Here is a 9,437-nt window from a genome sequence, read left to right on the forward strand (position 1 = left end):
GTCAAGTTAGGGAGGGAGCGCTTGAGTCATAGATTATCTGTTTATTTCATGTGTATGGACTGTTTGGCTGGCGTGTATGTCTGTGTACCATCTGTCTGCCTGGTGCCCTTGGAGGCCACAGAAGAAGAGACTGTTGGATTCCCCGGAATTTCAGTTACAGACACCAGCTCCCTGTGGTGCTGGGAATCAAACTAGTGTTCTGAACAGCAGGGTTATCTTCCCAGCCCCAAACTTAGTCCTCTCTATAACACCCTCTTTTATAGTGGGAGGGAAGGGGGAGAGACTGGATCATGGCGTGTGTGACAGTCTCCCGAGCCTATAGGAGGATGCAGTTGATCTGTCTTTATTTTTGGTTTTGCTTTCTGTTCACCATACTAAGAACTGAGCAGAACCTTGCCGTCTCACATCAGACTCCATATTTCATGCAGAAAGCTTGCAGCATTTCAGGGTAACTGGGTACATTAGCAGGAGAAGATGTTAAGTGCAGGCGATTGGGGCTTAACCTTGGTTTGATTAAGTAATCCCTGGGAAACCCCAACAGGGGAAAACAGACTTGGTGGATACTTTTCAGCACCCTGGCTCCCCTCCCTCCCCTTCGAAAAGGCGTAAATCTCCCCTGAAACACCTCCCAAGTGTCCAGGGCAATAAAGAGGTCACATTATATCTCCATAAATCTCCCCTCTGGCTGGCTGGCTGCAGCCATTCTGTCCCGGAGAGGAAGTTGTTTTCTTTCTGACAGTGGCTGCAAGCCTGGAAGGAAAAGGCTTTCTCCGAAGACCCATTGTCTCATCCCCAGGGGAGCGGCCCTGGCAATTTGTTCAGTGTTTCCGTCTAGGCTGCCAGCCTGCAGTGCTCCTTACACGGGTGTGGAGGCAAATGGTCGTGGTGGCCTGGCTGAAGCTTCTCCTAGGAAAGTCCGGTCTCAGGCTTTCTAGTAAAGGAGCTAGGGTCATGTATGCGTATGTGTGTAACTGAGCTGGAGACGTCAGGCAGAGCCACTGGTACTGGGGGCCATGTGCACTTGTGTAACTGCCACACACAGGCGAGGGAGGCTATTAGAATTGGGGCCTGTGTCTGCCTGTGTCGTTATATGGGGCTCTGGTACGGAATGAAGGAATTGAGAAAGGACAGCAGAGTGCTTGATTCCCTTTTCTCACTTGTGAAATAGGATGCGTTTATGGAAAAATCAGAACATGAAGCCTGCCTGACTTCAAAATGCTACTGCCACATGGAGTAGGGGTGATACCAGTCTGGGGGCATAGTTAGTCACATTCCTGACCATGCAGATTACTTACTGCTCTTTGGGAATAAGCGCACAGTACAAAAGGGTGCATTGAACAAGACGTCTCCCTGAGCCACCAAGATGACTCTCTGGAAGTGACTTTTTACGGTACCTGCTCCATCCTTCCACAGTCTGCACTGTGAACACAAACAGACCCATCCCTAGGTTATATTTCTCTTTGGTGAGAGGCATTGTATGTGTTGCCCTGTCCTTACAACATAAACTGGTAAGGCTTTCAAATCAGTGCGGAATTCTTCAGGCTTCCCAGCTGAAGTGACCATTCCATAGGGAAGGATATTTGGGCTGGCTTCCCCATCTTCTGCTGTCACAGAAAATAAATCTTCTCCTTAGAAGCCATTTACACACGGGTCCGTGAACTCACAGCAAATACACCGAGAAGTGGGATAGTTGGATCAAATTGCACACATCATTTATACTTGTGATATGATATTGTCAAGTCGCCACCCCCCTGGGCTGGATCATGCCTCCTGCCTCATGTCGGGGAGGCTTGTTCTCACCCCCTCCCCAGGGCACCATGAAAAGATGGAGGTAGGCAGGGAAGGGCCATTGGAACACACCCAGTGACTGGCAGAGACGGGACCAGTGCTGGACTTTGTCCACAGTGTGGTTGGCAGCATCCTTTGATAAACTGTATTCTATTCTCACACTTGCTGGAACTGTCCCCTGTAGGCAGAGCTTTCCCTTTCCTCTGCAGAAAACACAATGCCGTGGTGGATGCTTGAGCCTGGTGAGTTTACTGCTCTGGACAGGCGAATCCTGGTCCTGGGGAGAAGGTCCTTTGTGGGAGGCATTTATTACCCCTTTGTTTGTTTATTCTCTGTCCACTCATGGGCACGCCATGGCACTCCTGTGGAAGTCGGAGGACAGCTTTCAGGAGTTGGTTTTCTCCTGTCATGTGGGTTCCAGGGATCAAACTCGGGTCACCAGACTTGTCAGCAAGTGACTTTAGCAGCTGCGCTCTCTCACCGCCCCCGTTTACTTGTCTTCTGAGATAGTCTCGTGTGTATAGTTGAGATATAGCTTTGGGTAGCCTGAACACCTCCTCCTCTTGCCTCCACCTCCCAAATGCTGGGATTACAGATGTGCACCACAGCTGGCTCTTTCCGTCTATTTTGAGATGTGAATATCCAGAGTTAAAGGCGAGGTGTGTGTGGGGGGGTAGGGAGAGTAGACATCTCCCATCCTTCACATGCTAAGAAGACTGACTTGTTTAATTGCTTGCCTACTTAATTACTTTAAGTCATGTTTGAGGAAGGAAATCTCAATATTTTAGTACAATATTAAATATATATACATTTTTTTTAAACTCCAAATTTTTATTTCTTTACCGAAACTTTTTATTTCTTGCTCCCAATCATTGAGCACTTGGGTCATTTCCCTGTTTTGCCATGAAAATATCTAAAATAAAAATCCCCCCCCCCCGTGGAGAATATTCTAGTGAATTGTCGGGGTGGTGGTTAGCGTGATGTGGTGTCCTTTTCCACAGACACACATCCGTTACACACCGTTACACGTGCACACACATTACTTATACATGGGCACGCTGCTGAGTACTTGCGATCCTCTGATACGTAGATAGCTCTCCCAGACCAGTGTGAGTATGGCCAGGGACAGAGGGTCACTCAAATCGGCCTCGCTATCCTGGGAATCTCCTGCTCCATGAGACACCTGGAGGTTCAGATCTATGTCGAGTCCCACGGGTCAGTGTACACTGAGCTCCTGTTGTGTGCAGAGCACGGCAGGTGGAGTGACCCAGAGGACAGCAGCGTGGTGTGGGTGAGGACAAGATCAGGTCACTCACCTTTCTGGGAGTGGTACTCGCTCTCAGGTCACCTGTCTTCTCTGGACCTTGGTTTCCTCTGAAGAGTCATGAAAATGTATGCGCCCCACTCTCTGGTTTTCAGACCACCTTCCCGTAGCATTCTCCAGGAGCCCTGCACTCTGGAGCCTACATGGGGGAAGGTGTGGGGAGCTGCACAGCGGTCAGAGGGCCAGGGCCAGGGAAGAGAGGACACCTTGGGCAGAGTCCAGGAAGTCTTTTACTTCTTCGTTCATCAGGAAGCTGTGGGTGTAGTTGAACTGACGTTGATAACCATGAAGCCTAGAGGCCTCTGGGATGTTAGCCCTCGTCAGAGAAATAGCAATGGCAGGATTTTTGAGCCATATGTTTGGCATGCTCTGAGCACTCTATTTGGAAGGGTCTGGACGTTATACTCTTTTGATACCATAGTATTTCCTTTGTCCTGCCTGGGCCCAGCTCTGCAGAGCACAGGGGTCCAGGACAGAGTCCTTGCTGAAGCACAAGGGCATGCCCTCTTGGGTCTCCTGGAGCTTCGTGGTGGATCCTGCTACTCCACTCCAGGGAAGCCTTTTCTTACCATATTCCTGAAGATCCGCTCACAACAGTGTTGGAGGCAGGGAAGCATTCTTCTAGTGGGCACCCTGCAGAGCAATGCCATGCGTGGATCTACCTCTGAAAGTCTCTGAGACCAGACAAGCTGGGAAGACAGTAGGCTTGGGTCCTGGACTTCTCTAGGCTCTCCTGCTAACACATCCTGTTGAGATTGAGTTTTTGGACAATAGTCCTCTCTAGGCCCTGTGCAGAGAGGGTTGGGACAGGCAGCAAAGCCACAAGATCAGGAGGTAACAGATGATGCCTCTGGTTTCTAAGCCACATCTATAGACCATTCTTCAAGTGCTCCCTGTCCTGACCTCTAACCCTAACCCAACAGTGGCAGGCCAGGTAAGAGCAGGGTAGCTGGGATTGTCAGGTTTTCTGAGGGAGGAGGAATGATTGCTTACTCCTGCCTTCACGGCTGAGTGACAGGATTGCCTGCTGCCGGCCTGCAGTGTGTGAATATTAGCTCTCAGAAATAGCTGAAGATGTTCTCTTCAGTAGTTCATTATTCAGTTTTCCTCTCCTGCCTAACTTTCCCTCCCCTCTTCTTTCCTTCCTCTTCACTTTGATGCATTTCTCCCTCTCCCTTCCTTCCTTCCCTTCCAGAATGTCCTTGCCTGTATATGATGTTTCAGGAACCTAGTCACATTTTAGAGTCCCCACATAGACATTGGCATTATGTTTCTGCACCAGAAGCAGAGGCTAGGGCGGGCTTCACCCCCAAGGCCTGGCTGTGTAGCCATTTCTCTTCCACAGTCCCAGGGTTTCTAAAATAGATACTTCAATCCCATCGGAGCACCGTAGGAGCTGTGGCCCTCGTGGCCAGCCAGCTTCCTGTCATGGGCTTCTGCTGCAGCCTGATGAAGCCCAGAGAAATGAAACTCAGTGGCTGCCAGAAAAACCCCAGGGTTTGTTTGTTTCTTGTGCCCCAGACCTAGGCGCCAGCGGTGGCGGATGAACTGAGGCCTGTCGGGAAACCCAGGCCCAATCTGCTGAACCTTGGATCTGTGTGAGGTTGGGGTTCAACACGGGACATTTGGGGTAGAGCTGCAGGCTTCTCTCCTGAAGTCCCTTGGTCCTCAGGAAAGGTCCCTTTGCACTCCGCCTGGACTGTGCCTTGTTTTACCCCAAAGATTCTCCCTTTTGAATTCCCTTCTCCTTCTGGCTCTTTTCCTAGCCCTGATAGCTAGCTGCTCTGAGAATGGGCATCCATCACTGCGTGGTGGTGTACCACCTTTCTCTGAATAGAAGACTCAGTGATCTAGGACAGTGGAAGTGGAGAGGGGGTACAGGAGGCCAGATTCACTGCAGTGTGCCACACTTAATAGAATTATTTGTTTTGGGCTGTGTCTTCTCAGCTAGGCCAGTGCATACACCTTGGGACAGAGATTTTGCTCTAATTTTTCTGCCATGCCCATGTGTCCAGCACTTGTCAAGGGGTCAGTAGATGATAGACACAGGGTAAAAGGAGACACTGCATCAAGTTGCTACCCAAACATAGAGCAAGGGTTCTTCCAGCATGGGCTCTGACTCAAGATAAAAGACTGAAGGACACACCCAGGGCAGATTAGGGCCTGGGTGACACTCAAAGTGCAAACTCAAGGCAGCATCAGCTACCTGGGATTGTTTCCAAAGGTCAAGGGACAGACTACTCTCCACAGTGGCCAGGGGGGTGCTGCTAGCCATGACCCAGCTGTTCCCTTTCTCTCTCCTTTACCTGGGATTGTTTCCCAAAGGTCAAGGGACAGACTGCTCTCCACAGTGCCCAGGGGGTTGCTGCTAGCCATGACCCAGCTGTTCCCTTTCTCTCTCCTTCTGTCCTTCTCCCAGTCCCCATTTGCAGAGCCAGGTGGTTGCACTCTACAGGAGGAATGGAGCAGGTCAGAGGTAGTCCCTACCTTTGATTGCATCAGCCTTGGGGGAAATCAGGGCCCCCTTTCTCTTCCAGGCACTTGGACAGGTGTGGTGTGCCATGATTTCTAGGACTGTCCGTCCTACAGCAATATATTCCTGTTTAAAGTCGGGCATGGGATGGTGGTGGGGAGTTAGGTGTCTGTCTTTGGGATCAGCAAAATATTCCATTTCCCATGAGCAGCTCCAAGGCAGAGAGTGTGAACTTTCACTTCCGGTGTTTGTAGCTTGCAGCCTCAAACTTGAGTTGGGAACCCCATGGATCTGAGTCTGGCCTCATCCATGCCAGAAGGCATTAGATTTCCAAGTCTTCTCTCCCGAGTTTCTCCCCTGTCCTTGGTTCTTCTATCTCGCTGGGTGTTTAGAGAGCACTCCACAGCCATTGTTGTGAGTTTTCCCTCTCATTTGCAAAGTACTTTACAGCTATTATTACAAGACTGTCCTCTTAGAGTGGAGAGATGCTGACCCGGGGTTGGATTCCCACTGTGCCCCAATGGGTGGACCAGTGCCTGTACTGGACAGGGGTGGGATTGGGAGACAGCTGGCCGGAGCCACACGGCTGGGCCCTCAACTTGCCCTCTGGAAAGTTACACCCTGTGCTTTTCCTGAGGAAGAGTAAGAGGTGCTGACTGGGGACTGGGCAGTCCTGCACCCCTTCTTCCCAGGAGTAAGCACTAAGCTGCTGAGATGGGCTGCATTCTTTCCACTCCCTGGCCCTGCACGGGGGCGGGGGGAGGGGGGGCAAGGGAAGTCAGACAGACATAAAATGCTCCCCTCTGTTGGGGATCAGATTTCTTTGTTTTCTAAATCAGAATTTTTAAAAATAAGTAGCTATGATTTTCTAGACCGGTGCTTTCATGAAAACAGAAGTCCCCACTAGATTCCCACCAGTCGAAGCTCCTGTCTTCTAGGCTTTGCGGCCCTCACTCTCCAGGACACCTTTGTCAGTCTGCATGCCTGAGTCAGCCCTGTGCTCTTCCGCCTGGGGTGGGGGTGGGGTGGGGTGCTAAGAGCACTTGTTGCTCTTGCAGAGGTCTGAGGTCCAGTTCCCAGAACCCACATGGTGGCTCACAATCACCAGTACCTCTAGTCCTGGGGGGGGGGGTATAATGCCCTCTCACCTTTGCAGGTACCAAGGCACACATACACGGTGCACATACATACATAGCTGCATACATGTTGGCAAAATGATCATATGCATAAAGTAAAATCTCCTTTTTTTAGAAAAAAAATAAAAATTCCTCATAACATTTCATCAAACTGGTCAGGTAGTAAGAGTTTCGTGTGTGGAATATGTACACAGGTGTGCCTGGCTAGGCGTCTTGAGGAAACATGGTCTTTGCTTCCTGCCCCCTTCCCTCCTTCGGCTCCTGAGCTACACTGACTGGTCTATCTGGGCTGGACTTGCACATTTCCTGTCCGAGACCAATGGTATCTGCCATAAACCTGCACTCAGTTGGGAGTTGAAAACGGAACGCTTCTTATCGCCCACTATCGATTCCCAGGTCCGGCAAGGCGCCCTCTTCGCTCCTGCGGCATCTGTTGTCCTGCTTCCATCACAGGTGTTTGGTAAATATTTGTGGGTGTCAAATCCATATTTGCCAATGCCTGGCGACTTTATCTGGGTAGGAAAACAGTTTGCTAGAAGGCATAACCTGAGGTGTCCTGCATGAGTTTCCCCAGGTCAACCTTTGTGCTGAGTCCTCAGAGCGGGGAGGGGTAACTGAGGGACAGAGAGGATGTACCCACGGGCGGGGCGCTATTAATTCCCTCGATGATGTATGCACACGTGGAATGTACTCAGTGAGAAGAAAAGTGGGGCCTCCCCTCTCAACAAACAACAACAAATCACAAAGGGATTTTACCAGAGAGCTTAAATGAGCCAGAGAGAGAAACCTGTGCAAGCATCTTTGCCTGTGGGAGAAACAGGCTGAGACTTTGAGCTGAAATGAAAGGATCTCTGGTTTTCTTCTGTAGTACAGGGTGGTTAAAATGGATTAAAGGTCCAGATGAGGTGACATTGTCCACAGATCATGGGAAGCCGCTTGATGGTTACATAGGAGCGTATTTTATACTCTGCCATCCTCATCCATAACTCATTTCAAGGTATAACAGAATCAAAGGACTGCAGTAGGTCTGGGCTAAAACAATGAGCAAAATCCTTTCTCCCGAGGTGCGATTTAACCTAGTCTGTGGGCTTGTTTTCAATTTTGAGGCTGTAGCGCCCTCTAGTGTCCATGGCAAACAAAGGGCTGCCACCGCTCGTTTCTCAACCCTGCTGGATGTTGGCTCTGGGAATTCCTGGTCTTTCTACTGCTTTTCAGAGAGCTGGAAAGGCAAGAGCAAGGCTGGCAGGCCCACCGACAAGATGCTGGTGCTGGTGCTAATGGTGATGGCCCAGCAGAGAGTAAGCCACGGACAAGAGTCACCTCTGGAGGCAGGTGATCTTGATGAAGGGCCTTCAGTGTGACATAGGTGTAAAAACAGCCTTTCCGAGCTGGCTTTACTTAAGCTCCTGGCCTGAGCAAACAGCTCCTCACACCTGTAACGTGTGTTTGCTTGGGATGGACACGCCGTCACCTTTTGCAGGGTGTAAATGACTGTTTGCGTGCCCAGAGTTATGGGGAGGGCGCCCTACCCTCTTGCAGCCAACATTCCCTTAGAGCTGATTACTGAACAGTGAAGCTGGCAAAATGTACAGCCTTAAACCCCAGGACTGGGGCCTGAAGGAGGGGCCGACCTTTAAAACCCGCCTTCGAAGGGGTGCAGATGGCTTTCCCCAGAGTAGAGCTCAGCCTTGCCTTTGGTATCGGGACAAGGGCAATCAGGAGACCAAGGTGGCTATGCTTAGAGACAGAAAACTTAAATGGCATGAGTCAGAGGGGACTTCTGGAAGTTTCCAAGCAGGGTTTATATAGGTCAAAGGGAGTATGAAAGCCAACCCTACCTCTCTCACTCAGGCAATAAGAAGGGACACGAGGGTTTCACTAATGAAAGGGCAAGTGAAAGGGCGACAGATGGAGGCAGCCTTCTTGTGGAGGAATGCCACTCGCATTTGATGGACTCTATTAGGTGTCTTTAGTGTGTGTGCCACATGCAAGGAAAAAGAACAAAAAGCAAGATCATGCATACACGTTAAAAGTACTATCCTGGTTTCATTTCAGTTACTGGATAAAATACTCTGGCCAAAAGAAAGAAAGAGAGAGAGAGAGGGGGGGGGTTATTTTAGGTGACAAGTCCAGGTCCATCACTGTAGGAAGTCACAGCAGCAGGAGCCTGAGACAACTGTCCACGCCACGTTCACAGTCAAGAGCAGAGAGAAGGTGTATGCATACTTGTGTGCATGCTTGCTTGCTTTCTTGTGCTCTTTTTCTCTACTCTTGAACAGTTCAGGAATCTTTGCCTAGGGAATGGTACTGCCTATGCTAGGCAGGGTCTTTCCATATCAATGAACTTAATTCAGACAACACACATGCTCACAGCCAGTCCCATGGTAGGCTGTTCCTTGTAGAGACTCTTTCCTGAGGTAATTCTCGTTGATAATAGTTGTGAGGTGTCAAGTGGGCAATTCCAGTTAACCGTCACAGGAGGAAAACTAATAACGATAAAGTTAAAAATGTAAATAGAACTCTAGTCTCCGTGACCTAGAAACTCTCCTTCTAAGATAGAACTCGGAGTCGGAACTAGAAACTCATCACAGACGTATGTACAAAGAGACCCGTTGTTTACAGAACAAATATCAGAAACTAGACAGAGATTAAGCAGTTACTGAAGAGCAGACGTCGGGGGGGGGGCACATTTCAATGATGGACTAATATTTCACCG

The 9,437-nt window shown here is 49.8% G+C and overlaps 1 protein-coding gene across 1 annotated transcript in view; it reads left to right on the forward strand.

The window, feature by feature from the left end:
• Gata4 (GATA binding protein 4) overlaps nucleotides 1–9,437 on the forward strand; it is a 43,733-nt gene that overhangs the window by 27,809 nt on the left and 6,487 nt on the right.

Source organism: Chionomys nivalis, chromosome 12 (assembly GCF_950005125.1).
Source record: "Chionomys nivalis chromosome 12, mChiNiv1.1, whole genome shotgun sequence".
Classification (NCBI taxonomy): domain Eukaryota; kingdom Metazoa; phylum Chordata; class Mammalia; order Rodentia; family Cricetidae; genus Chionomys; species Chionomys nivalis.